The sequence below is a fragment of the Chinchilla lanigera genome, unplaced genomic scaffold (genome assembly GCF_000276665.1).
Source record: "Chinchilla lanigera isolate Chin_1 unplaced genomic scaffold, ChiLan1.0 scaffold00021, whole genome shotgun sequence".
Taxonomy (NCBI): domain Eukaryota; kingdom Metazoa; phylum Chordata; class Mammalia; order Rodentia; family Chinchillidae; genus Chinchilla; species Chinchilla lanigera.
In genome coordinates this window covers 27,343,556-27,366,353 of record NW_004955422.1, presented here as the reverse complement: position 1 = coordinate 27,366,353, position 22,798 = coordinate 27,343,556, and the positions used below count along the sequence as shown (strand labels likewise).

Below are 22,798 nucleotides of genomic sequence, written 5' to 3'. Positions count from 1 at the left end.
GAGCCTGAGGCAGGAGGATTCTTTCCAGTTCAAAACCAATTTGGGCTATTTACATAGTGACACCTTATCTTAAAAAAAAAAAAAAAAAGGAAAATAAAATAAAATAAAAATAAAAACCAAACAACTTCATATAAAAATTGGATTCAGAGATTTTTCATTTGCCATTTCTGATCTGACACTGGTAACACTGGGGACCACACTCCTGAGTACCAGTTCCCTCCTTTGGAAAGGTCACAGTCTCCCAGCTTGCCACAGTCCCTCTCTATGACATTACATCTGACACACTTTCTCACTGAGGGGCGTTGCCCACCCCTATGGGCACCCCAGTCTATGGACAAGCCTGTATCTTCTTCCTATTACCATTCTTCCAGTGCTACCTCTTAATTCCCCCCCACTTCATCTGCTTCCTTTTCATTCATTTGCCTTCTCCTTTTTCATCTGCCATTGTAGGGGCCCAGTTCAACATGACTGCAGCTTGTGTGTGTGTGTGTGTGTGTGTGTGTGCGTGTGCGCGCGCGCGCGCGCACCCGCCGGAGAGTGAACCAAGGCCTTGTACCTATTATGCAAGTGCTCTACCCCAGCTCTTCCTGTAGCCATTGTGAGTGGTAACCACCACAGCTGCTCTGAATAACCCTGGTCTGTTTCCCTGCAGTTTCCCAGCATACTACAGATAAGCAAAACAATTTGAGTGGTTTATTACCTGACCATGGTGCCATCAATGCCAGGAATATCCCTGACTGCCTTGACTTTAGTTTGAGATAAACCAGATACATTCTGGTATGGATGAAAAATCACTTTTGTCCTGACTATTCTACAAGGCCCCTTGGTCTGACTTAAATCATGGGGATCCACTGGTTCTCCACCTTTAACTTTGCTTCTGTATATAAGTCCTACAGTATATTCCGTTCTGTGCAACTGTAGATCTGTCTTTCTTTGGTCTCACAGCACCTGGAAGCCAGTTCTAATACAACAGAACCTGGTTTTCCTGGAATAGCCTTCATTCTTTGCCTTCAAAAAAGATAGCTGTTGGGTCCCTCAACTCTCTTGTTCTTGAATCCATCTTTCTAATTCTAGCACAGGTAGCTCTACAAATATCATTGTCAATTATCTGAAGAGGGATTTGCCCACTGAGCATGAGTTCTGAGGGCAGAATTAATTGTAGCAGGAGGGTGAGGAAGTTGTTGATTGTATGCTTCGGGGCTCACATAGCCCTGAGTTCAATCCTTGTTCCTTCATCTACCATCTGTGAGACATTGGCCATGTCACATTTCCTCACCATGAAATGGGGACAAAACCAAAACTGACTTTGTAGGGCTGCTGAAAGGATTAAAAATGCAATTGAATACCAGGTGTGGTGGAACACACCTATAATCTCACCACTTAGGAAGTTGAGGCAGGAGGACTGTTGAGAGTTCGAGACCAACCTGGGCTACATAGTGAGTTCGAGGCTAGCCTGAACTATACGGTAACACCTTATCTTAAAAATCCAAAAACAAAAACAAAAACACAACACTTGAACCATATTACTTTTAAATGTTCTTCCAACCTGGATACTTTATCATTTTAAAGCAACCTCTGTTCAAAACCTTTCAGTGAATCTCATTTATTGAGCATAGAAATCAGTTCCTAGATCTGGCCTACCTTTTACATTTACATTTACTTTCCTTAATTGACACCTTACTCTCCAAATACCCCTACCTCTGACATTCCTGTCTTCATGTTTGCTGTTCCATCTGCCATATGTCACAGCACTCTGTAAACAGACCTCCCACAAAAATGTGAGCCACTAATATCTCCCTCCACTTGTTGAACCCTACTCATCTGTTTTAGGGTCTTAGTCACTTTCCCATCCCTGAGACACAATACCCAACACCCACAACTTAGAGGATGAGAGGTTTATTTCAGTTCACAGTTGCAGTCCATGCAGCTGGCTCCAAGGCAGAAGCAGAGTGGCAGAGCGGCCTGGTGGAGGAAAAGATGCTCAACCCATGGCAGCCAGGAGGCAGAGAGGAGAGGAGGGGAGGGGAGGGGAAGGGAGGGGAGGGGAGGAAAGGGGACAAACATACACCCTTCCAGGTCACACTCCCAGTGACCCACCTCCAACCAGGCCCCACTTCCTAACAACACTCAGCTACTGAATTCAACAATGGGCAAATCAACCACTGTTGAGTACAGCACCCCACAATCCAGTCACCTTCCACACCCATAAGAATTTGTGGGATATTTTACATTTAAACCATAACAGTTGCAGGTTAGAAAAACCACAAATAAATGATAAAAATGTACTGGTTCACACGTCCAGAAGTGGGTCAAACTTCAGGAATGGCTTCGTCAGGTCTCTGGCTCAACTTTTCTGAAATATTTTCCTATTCTGCCCCCAAACCTCAATCAAGTTTTGTCTTCCAGCTAGCTTTTCTCATGACAGCTAAAAGAAAATTCTGCCCCAACTGTAGGTAGCACAGTGTAACTGCACTATCCAGAAAATAAAAGAATATCTCTTCCTCTTTCTTCACTTTTATTGGACCCACAGCCCTAGGTCCTTCATAAAGAGGCAGGATAGTGATTTAGCAAACAGGTTCTGAGGTTGAACTCTGTCTCCTAGCTGTATGACAGTGGTACATTACCTCAAACAGTTTCCTCATCTGTATGAGAGGAATTATAACAGTATGTCTATTATAAGGCTGTTAGAACTAGACAAGCTTGAAAAACACTCAGCAAACCGCCTGGCAACTAGCAAATGCTCCATAAATGTTAGCTACTGATACCAGCATATTTCCTTGGAAACATTTCTCTTAATACAATAAGCTTCAGAGAGTTTTCTAGACAAGAGTCTTCCAGACATTTCTCTGTTGAATCTGCAGTCCATCATTCAGCAAACATTAAATGAGGGCCTACTGTTTTAGGCATGAGGAACGAGCAAAACAGACAATATCCGGTCCTGGCAGAGATCACATTGTAGTGGAAGGTGAGGGTGGGAGAGACAATAAATACACATATGAGTGTACTCTGGGTGGTATGGACAAAAAAATCCAGCAGGAGAAGTGCAGAGTGGGATGTTATTTTAAATGTGGGCCAGGAAAGGCTTCTCAGAGGAAGTAACCTTTGAGCTGAGACATGAAGGTGAGGAATGAGCCACATCAATATTTGGGGAGAATCTGAGGCATGGAAAACAATAAATGTAAAGGCGCTGAGGAAGTAGCATGCTTAGCCTGTTAATAAGGAACAGGAAAGAGGACAAAATGCATTTGGGGCAGAATAGCAGAGCCATAGGGGGCCAGTTCAGAAGGGCAGCAGGTCACACAGGACCCTGCAGAACATGAACATAATCCTCAGGGCCATCAGGCAACAGGACACCACCTGCACAGACAAATTTACTAACCGAGGCTATGAACACAACAGGGTGAGAGCCTCAACCTGCCCGTTGGTGGGGCTGCAGGGAGGTTAGAGAAGGCTTCTCAGAAGAGATGGCTCCTGAGCTAAATGTTGAAGGATGAACTGGAAGTGTGTGAGCAAACAGGCAGGGGCAATCCAAATAATGAAAATGGCTGTGGTGGTGTACTCAAGCAAATGTGGTAAGGCCAGTGCACAGGGAAGGAGGTCAGGAGTGGCCAGAAAGACAGCAGAAGAGACTGGTAGGGGCTGGGTTCATTAACCACTTGACGGATCCACTCATTCAAGTATTTACTGAACAACAGGTATGTGCCAGATACTGCAGAAAGTTTGGGAACATAGTGATGTATATAACAGTCAAAAATTCCCAGTCTTGGGGTCTGCCTGGCAAGCACAAAGTTGTCACTTCCTGAGTTTGATTCCTGGTACCAAAAAAAAAAAAAAAAAAAAAAGAAAAAAAAAAGAAATTAAATTCCTGGTCTTGTTGGACATGGCAGTGCACTCTGGAAGGCTGAGGCAGGAGGATGACAAGCCAGAGCACAGGCTGGATAACTTAGCAACTTATTGAGACCCTGTCTCAAAATTAACAATTAAAAAAATAGCTGAGGATGGGATGTAGCTCATTGTGAAGGCCCAGTACTAAAAAAAAAGAAAAAAAAGGTCTCATGGAACTTTCTATTTCTATTCACGAATCCATTCTGTGTAACCTGCTGTCCTTCTGAACTGCAAGAGACAGCCAAAAACACATAGACTAATAAATGACAGAACAAGAGGCCAAACTGTTAGGCAGAGTGTTTAAGGAAGAACTCTCAGAGGTGCTATTTAGGCAGAGATTTGGGAGAATGTCCCAGGCCTTGCTCTCCAATGTCACCATCTCTCTGGTTTGATTTCTCTTCCTTTTGAAGTGGGACATGGAGGTCATCAAACAAGAGAAGAGTAGTTATTACTGCTGGTCTGACAGAGACAGCACTCTCAGTTCAAACTCTGCTGCATTCTTGGGAATCCTGTGTCTCAGATAGGTTTCAGGGGAAGTGATATGAAGAATACAATCATGAAATCACAGTGGGAAGAGGTGGTGGAAAACTTGACAGCTGACAGTGGTTCTCCTGTACTTGCAGCAGACCCCTCTGGCTATTTTAGAGAAGAGAGTGAGAGTGAGAGTGAGAGTGAGAGTGAGAGTGAGAGTGAGAGAGAGAGAGAGAGAGAGAGAGAGAGAGAATGAGAGTGAGAGAGAGACAAAGAGAGACAGAGTCAGAGACAGACACAGAGACAGAAACAGAGATTGAGATCACTATAGGGACAGGATGGGGAGACTCCTGGGACCTTAGCTTGTTATTCATTAAAAACACAATTTGTATCTTCTTCTGGTATATTCAAGTACCTAAAAGCCATTTTTGTTAAAAACTGACTCCTTACTTAGGTCTACAGATGCACAATAGGTAACCAAAAGCAGAAAGAAGCTTGAGCTTCATTTTGCATCTTCTGTTAGCATAAAGCTCTGGGTCAAATCTCTTAATTCTCCCTGTAGGCATGTTAGTCATTTAGGGTGTGTCTACCTAAAAGTTGGCTAACGGTTTATTAGCCCTGAATTTGCATCTCCCTTCAAGATTGAGAACACAAGACAAAGGATTTACAGGCTCTTTATACCAAGTCTTTCCCCCTTGGTCCTAAACCTGTTACCACCTTGATTCCAGAAAAAGCAGAGCCCCACGTGACCGAAACCACAGCAGAGAGAATCTTTTCACGGGAACAAACCATCTCCCCACCACGAGGATTTAAGGATTCCAGAGCTGAAATCCTGATAGAGATAATGATCAACTGGACCCCAGCCCACCGGCTAATCCTTCAAAGCTGGCCTCTTTGCTCCCCTTCATCACAGGGTGTCCTCTCCAGCTGCTCAAGCTGGTGTCCTTGCCCAGCCCGGCCTAATCTTTGTCAGATCCTTCAATTAAAGTCCCTTACTATATTCTCTGACTTTCTAATTACAGCTTTTTCCTGTAAATTTGTGCTTTAGTTTTCACTTCCAGTATTACTAGAAACAAGAACCCATGCGGCTGGTGATAGCTGGGAGATTCTGGAGGCTGGAACACTGATTCAAGTTTGAGATTCTAACAGGAGAGATGCCCACTACCAAGATCAACAAAGACATCTCCTGCACCCCAGAAAGGTAAAGCTACTTGAATGTAACCAACCTTACTATTATGTTTTTTTTGGAAGAGTGGCGCCTCGGGCCAGACCACCCTCACCACAGCCTCTGCTCAGTCCCTGCTTTGGCAGCGAGGGAGGACCCTCATGCAGCTCAAGGTACTGGTATTACCGCTTCTTTCGGATTGCTCTGGCACTACCCCCACACTCCAGCTTTGGGTGCTCTCTTCAGGCCTCTCCCACCTGAAGCACCACCCACTCAGCCCCCTTTAGGGCCTGCCTCCTTCCGGCTCCTCCCCAGAGTGGCGATCCTGGACCCCCTCCTCCCTGCTGCGCTTCCGGGTCCGCCTCCTCCAGGCACGATCTCCCTTTAGCCCCGCCCACAGCCCTTCCTTCTTTCGAGCACCGCCCCGGCTCCGGCTCTCTGAGGCCTCCGCCATCGTCTTCCACACCTGTCCGGCGTCCTTTTCCCCTTGGCATCACCCGCGCACTCGCCCCGCCCCCTGGCCCCTACTGGTGTGACTCCCATCCCTCCTCTAGCCCCGCCTCCTAGCCCAATCCCTCCTCCCCGCCAGACCCCGCCCCGGCCCCTCCTCCCTCCTCTCCGCGCCGAAGCTCTGGACCTTTCCAAAGCCAGCCTGCGGGGGTAGGGAGAGCTCACGCTCCTGGGAAGCCGAGCTGGGTAAGGGCGGGGCTGAGGACTCCTTGTGCTTGTGTCACCGTGTCCTTCCCGGGAGGCAGGCCAGGTAGAGGGAAAGGCCGGGGCCGGGGCGACAGGCGCGGCCGAGCGGAGGGAAGCTGCCCCGGGAGCCCCCACCCCCGCGCACTTGAGTGGTGCCGGCCAGGGGCAGGACTCGCGGCTACGGGGCTCGCGCCGCTGTCAGTGCGGCTGGGCGCGCGAGCGGCGCGGGCGGCGCGGGCGGCGCGGGCGCGGGACGCAAAGCCGAGGAGGGCTGAGGGGGCGGTAGCGACTCGTGCGCGTGTTCAGCCTTCTCTAGCTTTGGCCTGGGCCAGCTCCTTACCCCTCTTTCTCTTCCGCCCGAGTGCGGCCGGCACCTCTTCCTTCTACGCCGCGCGGCTTCCACCAGACCTTTCGGCGCGGGTGAGTGGGGGCCGCAGGCGTCCCCTTAGGGGCGCGGGGGGGTGTTCCTTGTGTCTTCTGGGTCGCCCACCCCTTCTGGGTGGCCGCTGCCTATTTTTAGAAACTCTTTTTTCGGCCATTCGGGAAGTCCTGGTAGCCTGAGTAACTCCAGGCCCCCTCCCCCTCTCCTCCTCCCTCCCGGCTCCGCCGCCTTCGGCCCCCGGCCCGGCCCATCCGCGCTCGCTCCCGCTCGCCCGAGCGTTTGCCGCCCGCGTTCTGAACGCGGGCCGGGCCTGGGCCAGGAGTTGGCGGGGTGGGCCCGCGCCCGCTCGGAAGTTGGAGTCTTTTGTGCTCGTGTCCCGCCCCGCCCGGCGAGGGGAGGAGGGAGGCGAGCGGAGGCTGCGCCGGGAGGCCTCCGGCGGCCCGGCCCCTGCTCCTGCGCCGGCCCAGAGCTGCTTCCGGCGCTCCCGCCCTGGCCGGGGCTGAGCGCTCCCTGGGGCGCGCGCAACTGCTGCTGCCTTCGCTCTCCGCGGGCCCGAGCTCCTGGGCCCCGCCGGGGTCGGTCCTGGGCTCGAGGCGCACCTTGATCTCGGAGAGGAAGAACAGGCCCTCGAGCTGGGGTCGTATTCCGCACTTCACCCAAGCGCTTTGCGGCCGAGTCTTCATTTGCCCCTCTGCGAAATGGGGTAAACAGAAACTAACCCCGCAAGGCATTCGCGAATCCAGAGAGGGAACTCATATGTGAGAGAAGCGTTTCAAACCAACAGGTAACATTTAGTAAGATTGACCGAGGAACTTGGTAAGACTATCATCACAGCGGCCTTCTAGAATTGCCTTCATTGACAGACGCAGAAATCGAGGTGCAGAGAGGTTAAATAATTTGCTTCAACTCACAGTACTAAAGAAGTGCAAAGCAGTGGTTTTTATCTTTTATATTTATATTTTCTGGTGTATGTATCATCCCGTGGTGTAGAGGGAATTTTGATTTACGGTCAGGTAACGCTACCATTTAGTTAGAGGCTTAATGCGGGGCTCTCCCTGACTCCGGGGCCAGTGTCCACTTTATTGTAGATGAAGTTTCATTTTAAGACTAGCAGGGCTCCAAGGGAAGGAAGTTCGGATGAATTTCTTGCTGGTATTTTCCTTATAGGTTGATGAATGCAGGAGACTCTTGAAATTCCTTGGCCTTTAGCTCAAGGAGCCTTTAATTTTTTTTTTTTTTTCCGGTACCGGGAATCGAACTCACGAGCTTGCGCTTGCCAGGCAGGCGCTGTGCCGCTGAGCTAAATCCCCAGCCCTATTCTTTATAAACAGTGAAATCTACCCTGTATTTTGTTCATGGCGTGTTTCTCCTCCAGACTTTGCATGTTTTGTTGTTTAGATTTCTATTATAGATTGTATTTGCGGGGAAAGGGCAAGGTATAGCCCAGGTCCTCTCCTTCAACTTGCTGCCTTCAAGTAGTTTTTATTTTTATTATTTTTAGGTAAGACCCAGAGGGGTTAAAATAAATGAAAATTAACTTTGTCAAGTGTTCCAGTGTGTTTGACCCTGGTTGTGAGGAATGTGTAAAAATCAGGCTGAAGAGTTCTTTAGCCAGGTCTTAAAGAGTCTTAAAGAATGTTTGCGTTAGCTGTTTGGAGCTGGTAGGTCGGCTTAGCTCCCTCCACCTCCCGAGATTCTAGATTTATGTTGAGGGGTGGTCGCGTGTGTTGAAAGGGTTTTACCGATTGTCCGGTCCAACTCTAGTATCTGCTTTCCTCCCCTTTCCCGTTGACTGAATTTTGGAAAGGGGAAATAAGTTGTCAGATTCACAGACGCTTAGTGTCAAACAGGAATTCTCTTCTTCCAGTCTGGTAATTTTTATTTCTCCCATATCTTGCAACCTTAAAGTGGCACTAAACTACTTATTTAAGCTTTAAGATCAGGAATCCTGAGTAATTGGAAATCTCAAGGAGGTTGTGTAGTCCCAGCTACTTCATGTACTTTGTATTTGATGTTAAAAAGAAGCCAGGTTTTGTGTACAGGTGTACCAGTTTTTGTTACATTCTCATTTTTTTTTAATTTAAAAAAAAATTTCAAAACAAGATAATAGGAGGGTAACAATGGTTAGTACATTGTGTATTGTTATCATTAACTTACTCAGAATACAAGATATAGACACTTAATTGTCCAAAAAATATTAGCACAAACCTTTCTTTTCAGTTAACTAAGAGAAATTAGTATGACTATGTACATATTTTTTCCCTTCTTTGTTTTCTCCTTTCCCCCCTCCCAGTTTCTCTTTCCTTTTGAACAGTTTCTTCCCATTTTACAATAACTTTTGTACATTTTGATCTTACTTACTCTTTCAGCTTCTCACACTAGGGAGATGATATCATGTCTGCAAATTTGCATCTGGTTCATTTTACTTATGAGTATGGTCTCGAGTTACATCCATTTACCTATGAAAGTCTCCAGTTCATCCTTCTTCATGGCTGAATAGTACTCCATTGTATAAAAGGACCACATCTTTTTTATCCATTTCTCGGTTGATGGGCATGTTGATTCTTTCCAAAATCTGGCTACTACAAATTGTGCTGCTATAAACATGGGTGTACATAATATTGCTATGGAACAATGTTTTTAGTTCTTCTAGGAAGATACCCAGAAGGGGAGTTCTCATTTTTATGTTTATAACTTACAATACTCTTTTGTAACCATTATCTGATTTTTAATCTAGTTGTGTAGGGGAGTTTGTGGGTTTAGGGTTTTAGGGTCTGGTTTATGTCTCCTTTTTACTACTATATGGTAGTGGAACAGAGGTTAGGGCGCTTCATTTCCATGGTAGAATTAATAAGTCTGGAGCACAAGACAGCTCATGGATAGAGGTTTTGATGTGGCATGGTGAACTGAGCTACTCCGTGTGGACTTTGGGCCTCATTTTCCTTATGTAAACTTTCACAGGACTGTTGTGGGGACCATGAGAAAGTACATTGTTGTAGTTTTAAAAAAGTACTTACATGTACCATCAGTCACTGGAGTAAGGACTTTAAATGGAGTATGTCATTTAACTCAGAGCAACATTTTAATCAGGTATTATTATTATTGAAGAAACAGACTTAGAGAGGTTACATGGCTTGCTTGTTACTTGGCCAAGCCAGGATTCAAACTGCAGACAGTGTAACTTTAAAACTGGCATGCTTTTTGAAATTGTGCTGTTTTATATATACACATATTTCATTTATTATTTTAAGTATTGTTACATGTAGAGTTATGTGGTATTAAGTGCATTCACAGTGTTGTGCATGCATCACTACCATCCATATCCATTATAATAAATCCTTTTCCTTTTCTGCTTATCCCCTGGCAACCACCATTCTAATTTCTGTGAATTTGTCTACTTTAAGAATCACACAGAAGTGAAATCATACAATATTTGTCTCTTTGTGACTGACAAAGCTGGTACTCTTTAGTGCCTTCATCTCAGAGTGCTCTGTAGATGGAAAGATTATTCGTCCTCATCTGCAGTAGGGTGTGGCAAGAAGCCCCATAGCATGAATCTAGGCTAGGTTCTGTCTGAAAGCTTTCTTTTACCTTTCTTCTTTCTGTGGATTGAAGTTTTTTTATTGCCGAAGCCTTTTCTGGATTTGTACTAGCTCCCAACTATATCCTCAGAAGAAACCTCCTACTCTTGAAATAGAAACCAGACAATTCCTCACCCTTGCCTTGTTTGTACCTGCTTTTCTGACCAGGGTTTGAGCATATGGGACTGCAGTGATCAGAAATAGCGGTACTATGACAGCAGCTTGGATCAGACTACTCAGAGGCTGGTTAAGTGGATTAACCTTATGACATGCTCCTTGTCTGTGTCCCCCTCTTTCCATAAAGTCACATAGGAGGGATTAACATTTATGTTCTTAGAGGGTATTTATCAATTCTCACTGCTTGTAAGTGTTTAGGGTAGCATTAGATGATACATTTAACCTTCCAACATTCTCTTTGGTTTGACTATTTCTATGTCTAGGTGTTTGGGGTGGGTAGAGTATGTATATTTATGCAAAGTGGTTGGATTTTGTCCAGATGCCAACAGGGTTTGAGACTAGGGAGTATTCTAGAGATGAGAATATGCTTTCTCAACACTCCCTACCCTCTTGTTCATGTCCGCCCATGTCCATGCTCCTTAAAAATCTGATGGCCTGCATTGTCTGCATTGTCTGCATAATAAAGTTCAGACCAATGAAGTCAGAGTATGCTGAATTGTTTATTAGGTAGAATCTTGTTTTTTTTTTTCTTCCCGGTACCGGGAATCAAACTCAAGACCTCGTGGTTGCCAGGCAGGCACTGTGCCGCTGAGCTAAATCCCCAGCCCTTATTAGGTAGAATCTTGTAGCTGAAGTGCCATAAAGTCATTTAGACCACCTAGCCAACATTTGAATCAACTACTTGTTGAGATCATTTCATTGGACACCCCGTTCATTATTAGGAAGTATTTTCTATTCACTGAACAATTTAAAACCATCTGCCAGCATGTACTAAGCTTGGGAATTTGAGTGCATACAGCCTAGTGGGGAAAACAGCCAAGGAAGCAGGTATGTGAGAAGTGTTGTAACGAAGATAGGCACTGTGAAAGCATGGAGGAAGAGCTTCTGACCTAGCATTGGAGAAGGGAAAGCTTCCTTGGAGAAGTTGGCCAAGCCTAGACTAGGAAAAAACAGACGTAAGCCAGGAAAACAGGAGGCAGGTAACCACACAAGTCCAGGGATGGTGATAATAGGTGAGACTTTCAGTCATTTACTGTGTCTGTCGGGGGTATTACTCTAAGCATTTTAAATGCAATAACTCATTTCTTCCTATAATTACCCTGAGAGGTAGATACAATTGTTCTCATCCTGTAGGTGAGGAAATAGTCCCAAATGGGTTAAATAAATTTCTCAAGATTTCCTGAGAATAAAGCATTAGGTGAGTGGACGTGGTGAGGGAGAGACTGGCAAGGTAGGCAAAGGGCCAATCACAAAAGGACCTTGTTGCCCCTGTGGAAGACTTCAGACCATATTCCAAGGGAAGGAGCCCATGAATGTCTTAGAAGGATATCTCTGGCTACTTGTTACGGCAGTGGACCAAGAGCTAGAGCATCATGGGCAGAGACCATTTAGGAAGCTGGTGGAGTAATGCAGGGCTGAGGTGATGGTGTTTTGGATGGAGTTGTGGTACTGTGTATATATGTAGGAGGTGGTGGAAATGAGTGGTAAGACTATCAGATGTGTTTATTGGTGTGGAAGATAAGGAAGGAAGCAGGCTGGCTGACATCTGGGTTTCTACCTAGTGTGGTTATATAGATGGGGATACAGGACAAAGGGGCACACAAAGAAAGGGAGAGGGTTTCTCATATAGGGTCTTCTCCATCTGCTTTCATTTACTTCTAGTTACAGATCTCTGTTCTTTGTTCGATAGGAGGTGGGGGAGGGACAGTGAGAGACTGTGACAACAAAAATCTGATAACTCTGGCTAAATTGGATGATATAAACACTAGTTTGGAGAAGGAGAAAATACTAAATCTTAGACATGTAGGCCTTGTACAGTGTTGAAGACTGCTTGTGTTAAGTCAAGAAAAGCTTACATTCCCCTGCCCAATGTCCTTTAACACTTTACATGTACCAGTGTATCCCTTTTTAAGTCTGAAGTCACCTGTGCCAGGCATTGGGAAAACGAAGATGAATAAAATAGCCTGAAGAGCTCATGTTTCCAAAAAGGCAGATCTCAGTAGCTTAGATACCTTGGTGGTGTGGTGAGAAGGTGATTGGATGAGGCAGCCAGGGCAGGATATGGAAAGATAAGTGGGGAGCGGGGGACTAGGGATCGGAGTCAGGAGGCCTTGCTCTGGGCTTTAGCTTTTTCATCAGGTGGCAAATGTCTGGGTTTACTTATCTGAATAATGAATGGAAATAATGACTAGATGACCTAAAGGTCCCTTCTAGCAATAACATTTTATGATTCTAGGTGATGATTTAGGCAATATATCTCTAGGAGAGATACTCCCTCCCTGCTTTTCTTAGGCAGTGTTTGGGATTGGGGGATAGGGTTGGAGACAGCAAGAGAATTTCCACATGAATATTTTTAAAAACCTGGCTTTATTCAATTTTCGTTTCATGTATAGAATGTATAACTGGAAGGGAGAAAATGACAGCAGTAATGTCACTGCTTTTCCTTGGGTACTGTGAGGAAAATTTCAGACCTGTGTTCAGAGTGCAGCTTACAGACCCTTAGGATGTAAGGGGGCAGTGGGATGCATTGAAAGTTTACTTAGCCAGAGGATCATTTGATCTGAGCTCTGCTATTTAGTGTGTGGGCTTGATCAAATTCTTTTCCTTCTCTAGCCCTGCTTCTTTTTTTTTTTTCTTTGTCTTTTGGAGACAGGCTCTCACTATGCATTTTAGGCTGGCCTTGAGCTCACTTTATAGCCCAGGCTGGTCTGGAACTCACAACGATCCTCCTGCCTCAGCCCCGCTGAGTGCTGGGATTACAGGTGTGCCCCACCATGCCCAGTTCCCTGAAATTCTGAAAGATCTAAAGATGAGGGATGGAATGTGGAAGCAGAAAAAAGGTTCAGCGTTCCTTTGAATTCACCTCCCTCTCCTCCCCTAACTTAATGGAATACATAGAAATAGGAATCTGCCCAAGTATCATTGTTACCTTTTCTGTTTTCACTGCCTCTCCTGTTTCCTCAGTGTTAGTGTCTTATTTCATAATGGCCTTCATGATAATAAATGTGCTGTACCTCCTGGAGGAAAAGAGGAAGGAATGGGATGTTGTCCTTGGGCTCTAGTCTCCATCTCCAGAAGAGCTGTTCAAGTTGCCCACTGCCCCCTGCTCTCCATGATGGGGTAGGGAAGGTGGTGTTACACCAGTCAGGTTTAGGAGTGCTGCACCAAACTAAAGTGAAAATCTGGCTATCCTCCTGACATGCTTATTGAGTTCCACTGGGGAAAATAGCATCCAGTGGGTTTTTTTTTTCCATTGGATTTTTGCTGCTTGCCAAACTCACATTAGTTGTAATTACCTACTACTCTGTGGGATCTTAGTCTTCCTATTTGTAAAACAGGAGGCTGAATTAGATAATCTTGAATGACTTTTCTACCTCTTAGCAGTCTGATAATTTCTGGTTTTATGGAAGTGGTTTAAAAATTCATCTCTGGAAGGAGAAGGAACTTTACTAGAATCTCAGAGGGTTTAATTCTGGGTTCATGAAAGATACCTTTTTATGTATAAACAAATATATATCTTGCTTTCTATAGTGGACAGATTGCTGAAAAATTGCTTATGTGATGAATTTGTCAAATTGTCTGCTGAGTTGCATTAAAACTTGGAACCATAGTCCTGTGGGACAAATTTGGGAGTCTAAAACTCTAAAAAGTTATATTTAAACATCTAGCAAACTATTTAAAAATCACAGAATGAAGGGAAAAATTTAAAGAACATTCTTAAAGTCTTTTAAGGGATACTCTAAGGTTCTCTTGGTAGGTCTGGAAAAACATTAGACTAGAAACTTACATTTCCTTAGAGCTTTAGCCTTATGAAGTAGATATTCCTTCTGAGGTTACCTGGCCCTTGAAATGCCATCTGTAGAGACTCAATAGTTCTCTTTCAAGCTAAGAATCATCGTTTTATTCCAAGTAAATATTCTCTTTTAGAAGGCCAAGTTTAGAAGCTTAATGTTGTTGGCTAGGTTTTTTTCATTACAGAGGCATTTATCTGGTATTTAGCTGTTGTGTGTTTATTTGTTGTATTAAGGATTTTAGTAAGCTTAGTTAAAGGTGCTCTTTGCATGATTTCCCTTGGTCTATTTGTTTAGTTTCCTTAGTAATTCTTTGTGCTAGTGAAAACAAACCCGCAGTAGATTTTATTTTATTTTATTATTTTATTTTATTTATTTTTTTCCACAGTAGATTTTAAAACCATGCCATCATTTCTGTAGGTTTGAGTTTTCTTTTTTTTTTTTTTTTTTTTTTTTTTTTTTTTGGGACAAGGTCTTGTTATGCAGTTCAGGCTGGCCTTGAGCTTACTTTGTAGCTTAGGCTGGTCTTGAACTCACAGTGATATGCCTGCCTCAGCCTCCCGAGTGCTGGTATTATAGGTGTGTGCCACCATGCCCAGCTTAGGTCTGAAGTTTCTTTGTGTAAGGTATGATCACGCTATACTGAGAAATCAAATGTTCCTGCTCCTATAGATGATTTTAAAGGCTTTTGTTTGGACTTTGTTCTTGCAGATTGCAATAAGCTGGCACTTAGGAATGGTGTTATCAATATAATAATGAGAGTTTGTGCATGAATCAGTTGAACACAAGAATAATTTTGCTTCAAACCTTAAAGGATTCACTGAAATTGATTTTCACACCAATTAAAATCAACCCTTACTACAATTAGGTAGAGTTAGAGTTACCATTCTGTGTAGTTTATTTGACTGGTATAACATTATTTATGCTTTCAAATTCAGCAGCCTTTCATATTTAAGCTCAACCATTCATTCCACTAATTTGAAATACCTCCTATATGTTTTTCCTGTGTAGAATGTAAATGTCAGGCAAGACATAATTCCTGCCCTCAGATGACTTTTAGGGTTGAGAGGAAAAAACATGTAAGTAAAGCAAATCCTGGCCCGTTCCTACCCTTGCTGCCCTGGTTCAGATATTTGTGTTTTAAGTTCTGACTGGAACGAACATAATTGGTAGATAACTGTATATCATTAGGCAAGAGAATTTGTATGATTATTTGACTTCTAATACAGATTTATTGTTGACATTGTCTTACCCTCTTCTTTTTTTCTGTCTGTTATCCATATATTTTCTGTTTTTAAGATGTGTGACATCCAGTGTATAAAGCCAAGAACATTGGAGCAGGGAACAGCATTGTCCTTTAGATTTGAGTGGTCAGACATTTGCCTGGTGACTTCCCTATTCTCCTCACATCGGTGCTCTGGCTGGGTGCCAGAAAGATATGGCATTGTCTAGCTTCTTATTTAGGAAAGAAGAAAATTAAATTTCATATTGAATTATTTTACGTTTTTTATACTGTGTTTTTTGATAAACAGTAGGAGTTATGTGAGGTGTGATTTTTGGCATCTGATCAATTTATGACTTAACTAATTGTGATTAAATTGTTTGCAAAGCCTGTTGCTACGCCTCTGTCAGCTTTCTTTGAATGCTTTGCTGCATGGAGGAAATGGAGAAGGAGGGAGGGAACGTTGAGGCTGCCCTAATCTTGTTCCCTCCACATCCTAAAAGAGAAATGTTACTCAGGATGCTGTGTTGTGTTCATCGTTTCTTCCAACAATTTAGCATTGCCTGTGGGGTCTAAAAGGAGAGAAAGTATGCCTGTGTCAGTCCTTGAAGGTTCGGACAATATTGAAATCAATTGGTTCAAGTGTTTGGACTGTACTGGGTCATCATTTGGTGCTGGAAGGAATATAAATGTGTTAGGCATACTCTGTTCTTCAGGAACCTTGCAGTTTCTTTGAGGGAAATAGTAACATCATGAAGATATAATAAGGTGTAAGGTAGTTTCGTGTAAAACTTGGCTCAGGCACTAATAAGGCCAGGTAAACTGGAGAAGTCACTTTCTCTCAACCTTTCTTCTCTCATCTAGAAAATAAGAAGAGTAGTCTGAGCTAGTCTCTATGATTGGAAGAAAGAATGAGGAGAGAGTATTTGAGCTGGGTGGGCTTTGTAGTACAAGGATAGTGACCATATGTTGTTCAAGACCATCCTAATTTCTTTTTTTTTTAAATTTGTTTTTGTTTTTGTTGTCTTTTGAGACTGCTATGCAGTTCAGGCTGGCCTTGAGCTCACCTTGTAGCCCAGGCTGGCCTCAAACTTGCAACGATCCTCTTGCCTCAGCCTCCCAAGTGCTGGGATTACAGGCATGCCACCACGTCCTGCTGAGACCATCCTAATTTCTGATATTCCGGCTGGCTGTGCTTATGACTTATGAAATGTTAATATTTCAGTTTCTGTCAGACTACCTAAAAGCAACAGCTATATTTTTTTTCAGTTGACATTCTTTCTCCTCCTCTCCTCCCCCTTTACCAGGAAGTTGTAAGAGATTTAAGCCGTATAGATAGAAGACATTTGTATAATGGGAACAACTTGAGAGAGAAGCATGACCAGACAGTAGCATTTATATTTCTCTTAAAAAGCAGTGGGTACAGAGGTATCACATACTCAGTGAAAGTGTGGTGGCTTTTTATACCCTCCCAGAGCAGGTGGAAAAGATCAGACTTTTCTGAAGCCAGTTTGTATGTAAATGGTAGAAGGATGAGAATGATATCTTTGCCTCTTTACATTATTTCAGGGAAGAAATTAATTCAGCAAGCAGTTGTACCTGAAATATGACAAGAGAGTTTGTGTGTGCTCTTAAAATGGAGGGAGGGAAACACTAGAACCTAAAGAGCTTAGACTCAGAGCTCATCTATTACTTGTATATTTGTTCAGGGAAAAATTGCCATTTCTTGTCAGCTTTTATCCTGCCAGTGGACCTGGCTGGGTGTTTATTTTCTGTAGTTTTGCCAAATCGCTTTGAAGGTTGGCATGAACATTGATCTTGTCTTAGAGCCTTTCCTCTTTGTTCTGTCAGCAAATATTAGAAAATGTACCTTAAATTACCTGGTTGGGGGAAATAAGGTGACCCTAGCTAGTCCTAGGGAGCAAGCAACACTTTCATGTTGAACATTAGTCAGCTCCTTACCCTGTGTCAGATCTAAGGTGTTTGTTAAGAGAGACTAGGGGTGCTAGAGCTACTATGAGACATTCACCAGAGGCTATCCAGGTGCCCTGTAAAATTGAGTATTACATTAAAAATCTGATCTGGGTTCTAAACCTAAGTGTCCTTCCTATTAATACAGTGGGTACCTTGATGGTATTTGTTGTTATTGGTCTAAGAGGCATGAGTACCAAAAATGGTGAGTACCAAACAGATTGTTTTGGCTGGAAAAGGATATCGAGTTACAAGGCAGTTGACATTGACCAATACTTGCTTGTTGTGTACCTAACAAATGAGTACCAGGATAAAATTTTCTTATCAAAATGTGTGAAATACCCAATTTGATGGGTTTCAAGGTATAACTATAATAGCTACCTTGAAATGTGTGCCCACTTTGTCAAGTTACCATACTTGGTATCTTGTGTTCATGCTATAGAGCTAGTATTTATTGAAGGTTATCTTATGGTAGGGCCTTTGTACATACAAGATCTTATTTTTCATTTCAGCCCTAAGAAGCAGGTTCTATTGATCCTTTTAGGTTAGGTGCCTTTACCTATAAACTAAGAGTGAGAGTGTGTGTTTTTGTGTGTGTGCCTGCCTGCCTGCCTGTACCTTGCTCATTACTCTGACTGATTTGGTAAATAGAAAACAAAGGTTCTTCTCAGTAATAAAACGTTCCATTCTTGGGTTCAGTTAATATTTCAGTGGTAGCTAGTGTTTTTTTTCCTCTTCTCTTTGGTAAATGTGTTATTATATTTATGGAAATACTAAAGAAATCTGTAGACAATAGAATAATGATGGAGTAAAGCATGGAAATACTATCCTTCTTCAAGAAAGAACAAGAATTTAGCATTGGTGCTGTTCACTCCCAAGCATATCTGATTGTAATGGAGGCAGTTTTGCTGTTTTGCAATGAAAAGAAAATTTTAGTTGTGAAGTTCAGGAAAAAGAGTTTCAAAGGTAACCATCTGAGGGAACCAAGCTACTCAACCTTTATCTAATGCTATAGAGCTAATATTTATTGAAGGGACTTGTAAATGCTTTCCATTCCAGACCTGTTTAGAGTGTCTTGCCCTCTAGATGAGAGATTGAAAACTGTCAGCCCCTTGGATTGTGCTAGGCCCACATACATATTTTGTTTAGCTTACAGTGTTTTTATTTTGAGTTGGTCTCCAGTCTGGAGAGATTGGGACTGCCTTTCAGTGGCGATAACTCTGGCATGGGTCCTGTGAAGGTGACTGGAACCGTATGAAGAGAGGAGGATTTTTGAGCAGAAGTTTGATGCTGGTACTGCGAATGAGCAATTTTTCACAGGAGTAAGAATAAGGCTGTACCTATTCTGCTGAAGACTTTACTCCTTGAGTCTTCTATAGGGTTCCATGTATTATGACTTCTTATACAGTGTCTTGCCTGTGTTTAATCAGCTTGTTGTCTGTCTCTGAGGCAAAGAGATGTGGCTGTGATCCTTGAGCAACCCTTTAGAGCATCAGCCTAAGTTGTCAGAAGGATTTAGTTTCATAGTATCACATTCTTCATTTTTTTCTCTCTACACTTAACTGCTCCCTTATAGGCGGGCTCCTTTCAGGCAGGAGCATATTTTATTCTTAAGTTTGTCAAGGCATACCATTTCTTATTGTCTCTGTGATATCCAGGCATGTTTTGAAAATACTTGGTCAACTCAGTTTGCTACCTGCTTAGCCCTCAAGGACCACCAGCCCAGCTCTAGATGGAACTCTCTCTAGTTGTAATGTTGATAAATCCTGAGGGACTAAGTGAATTATCTTGGTTTTACTGGGAACTTTTGGTGCTGCTGTTGGTTACTGTTAGGACATCTTAAAAACAGCAAACTAGATGACTTAGAGGACCTTGCTCTTAAGTTGTATTTTTCTCTTTCTTTTTTATTTTTGAGACAGGTGCTTGTTATGTTTTCTAGGCTGGCCTCAAATTTGCAATTGCCTTAGGCCCCAAATAACTAGGATTATATCACACCCAGCTAAATTGGCTGGGAGCACCCATCCAATTGAAGGCATTGATTGAACTTAGAGCCTTCATAGGGAGCCATATCCCTAGTGCCCCCCACCCTTTGAGACAAGCTCTTGCTAAGTCACTGAGTTGTCTGGATTGGGCTCAAATTTGCCATCCTCCTGTCTCAGCCTCCTGAGTACCTTGGATTACAGGTGTGTACAGTGCCTACCTCTAATTTTTGATAGTCTCTAATACTTGCACACTGGAGCTGGGACTGTGGATCTGGTGTGTCATAAAAGAAACTATGACATCTAATTAAACTCAAAACTATTTTACTTAGGAATTAATACGTGGTCTTTTTTTCTCTCCAGCTGCAATGAGATGTAGCTCCTATGTATTGGAAGTAGGTGACTTTCTGAGTAAGTGACTTTTCTCACTGCTTGTGACTGCTTATAATTATTGTAACATCATCATCCAGTATGTGGAGCACCATGGTAATTTCCATGACAACTGATCACGATTTCTCAGATAAAGAGGAAGATAAGTGTTAGGAACTCAGAAAGGGTATTATACTAAGTTCTTGTGATGGTAGAATTTTGTAGCTGAAAGGAATTTTCTGCAGCAATTGCCTGACTATACTTTGCTTTTACAGAGGAGGAAATATGTTCAGAAAGGTTAAGTACCTTGTCTAGGTTGTTTGTGGAATAAACTCTAGATCCTCAGTGTAATTCTATTTTTTTTCAGTACTGGATGTTGAAGCCAAGGCTCCAGATGTGCTGTGCAAGCAGTCTACCATTAAGCTACAGCTCTAGTCCTTTTTTTAGTTTATTTTTGAGATAGGGTCTCCCTAAGTTTCCCATTTTGGCCCGGAACTTGTAATCGTCTTACCTCATCCTCCCAAGTACTTGCCACTACTCCCAGCTTCAGTTTACTATCTCTTTTGTTTGTTTGTTTGTTTTTGTTTTTCTCTGGTACCGGGAACCGAACTCACAACCTTGCACTTGCCAGGCAGGCGCGAGTTTACTGTCTCTCTGTGCCTGCAGAATACTGTATGACTTGTAAGTATTGTATCAATTTAAAAATTTGCTTAAATGGGTTTATAAAAATCTGAGCATAACGAAGACTAAAGGGATAGTGAATGTTTCCTCTTAACACTAAATTATTATGGAATGGATAATAAAAGCATTTTTTTCAGATAAAGTGAGAAAGCATATAATAAATTATAAGATTATAGCAGGCCTCTTCTACCCTTAGAGAGTCCAGTTTTGTTTTTCATTTGGGTACTGGGAATTGAACTCAGGATCTTGTGCTTGCTAGGCAGGCACTTACACCACTGAGCTATATTCCAGGCCCCTTTAGAGAGTCTGGTGTTGCCAAATCTTGACAATTTCAAGAGCAGGTAGAAATCTAATTTTTTTTTAAAAAAGCAAGGTCTGATTTTTAATATTGGCAATTAACTCAGAAATTTTTAAGCAAATTTATGTGGTTCAGATACGACATTGGTTTGGGTGTAGGCATTTGCATGTAGCCTGTGAGATAGAATACAGGTCTGGGCAGGAACTTTAGATTTTGGATGAGGCTAAAAAGGTGGTGGTATCAGGAATGGCTTCTGTTATGGGCCTGGTTCCTTTTTAGATACAAACAGGCCATAGCTCAGACTGGAAAGAGTAAAGGTAAGAGATGTGGGATGGTAGGATAGAGTCCCATATAATAAATATCACTCCCGTGGGAAGCAGCTTCTGTAATCTCAGAGGCTCTCTCAGTCCTTCTTATTTACTCCCTTTGTTTTCTCCGTGAAACTAAGGTGCAGAGAAGGAAACGAAGCTTTCTTCTAGTACCCTAGCCAGCAGACATAGATCTTGAGTAGACTCCATGTTGAACTCCATATTTAATACATGAGGCAAGGGGCTTTGGGTGCACTTTGGGATAGTTGGTATAGCTGAGCTGACCCCTTCCACTCCTTGCTGCAGTCCTGTGAAACTGTGGAAGAGAGTTGAGGTGACAGTTGGTAATGTGTTCAGCCTCTTCTTGGTGCAAAGATTTTATTTTTGTCAGAAATTTATTTCTGTCAGCATCAGATTGACATCATCATCATCTTTAACCTAGAAAGATGTAAAAGATCGCTCAACAGCAAGGAGCCTCAGTGTGCCAAGATAGATCAGTTTACTCCTTGTGCCTTTCTTGCCTCTTCCTCATTTCCTTCCTGTCACATTCTTGTTTTTTGAACCCTACTGCCTTACCTTTTGCATCCTTCTGCTCTCCTGCTTTGTCCATTTTCTCTCACAGTTGTCTTTCTCTTGGGAACTTTTTGTCTTGCCACTGCAATGGGCAGATCTGTTTTTTGTGTTAAGAGAAATTGTGTAAAATAGGGGAGATAAAATTGTCTCCTCCTTTTCACTCTCCATCCCAAGTTGTAATAGATAAAATTTAAACATTGGCTTTGACTCCTAGGTTTATACAGTCTGATGCCATCTCACTTTGCTGCCTTATGTCAGCAGTATGGTGCTTAACCCTGAAATTTCTTTGTGCTTGTTCTCTGAAAATTCCTGGATATGCCAGGTTCTGTCATTGCTTTGTTTATTTCTGCTAAGTAAAGAAACCCTGTTATTTTCCTGCCCCCTTTACCTGACAGACTCTACTCATCTTTCATCCCCCCCCCCCCCCGCCGGGTACCAGGAATCGAACTCACGACCTCGCACTTGCCAGACAGGCACTGTGCTGCTGAGCTAAATCCCCAGCTCTCATCTTTCATCCTGATTGAAATGCCACCTTTTCAGTGAATCTGTCCCTGATCACTGTACAAACAGAATTAATTTTAAATTTTAATCTTTTGTGTGCTTTGCTTATACTTCTGTGGTTACACTTTATATCATCCTTGAATACTCTCATTTATGATGTTGAGACCTTATAGGCCAGGGGGCAGTGAATGTGCTGGTAATCTGCTTCCCTATATCTCTGTAATAAGCCTGGTACAAATAGTACTTGTAGAATGAAAGACAGAAGTTTATGTTAAATGCTATAGATGAAATACTACGAAGCAATCTGGAAATATAGTGGAATTATTTTCTTTTGTTTTTTTGAGACAGCATCTCCCCATGTAGTTCATGCTGGTCTTGAACTTAGAATGTAGCCCAAACTGGCACTGAACTCTTGGCAATCCTCTTGGCTCAGCCTCTGGAGTGCTGGGATTAAAGATATGTGCTTCCACTCCTGTAATGTGGAATTCTTGAGAGATAACTGGGAGAAATCTTGGAAGCATCTAGAACTTCATAGTATTTGAGTGTAACTTTGAAGATTCAGATGGTGAGAAGAATATTCCAGATGGAGAGAATGGTTTGAGTAAAAACAGTGAACAAATACAGAGGTTAGGCCCACCTATTAATCCACTCATCCCATCATCCAGAATTCCTATTAGAATGTATGCTAAGTCTTCAGGCTAGTGTAAAGGAAACTTCCCTTTGCCATTTCTGTTTTTTTTTTTTTTTT

The 22,798-nt window shown here is 42.9% G+C and overlaps 1 protein-coding gene across 5 annotated transcripts in view; it reads left to right on the top strand.

Moving 5' to 3' along the window:
• Nucleotides 1-6,129: 6,129 nt before the first annotated feature.
• The window catches only part of Raly (RALY heterogeneous nuclear ribonucleoprotein), a 91,058-nt gene continuing 74,389 nt past the window's right edge, over nucleotides 6,130-22,798 (top strand). For 3 of the 5 annotated variants that reach the window (XM_005384837.2, XM_005384836.2, XM_013514162.1), the window contains exon 1: nucleotides 6,404-6,637. The gene's annotated coding sequence lies outside the window, so the exon portion shown is untranslated. Of the gene's footprint in view, nucleotides 6,218-6,403; nucleotides 6,638-7,297; nucleotides 7,384-22,798 lie in introns of those variants that run through there. The other 2 variants (XM_013514160.1, XM_013514161.1) reach the window with 2 other exon arrangements.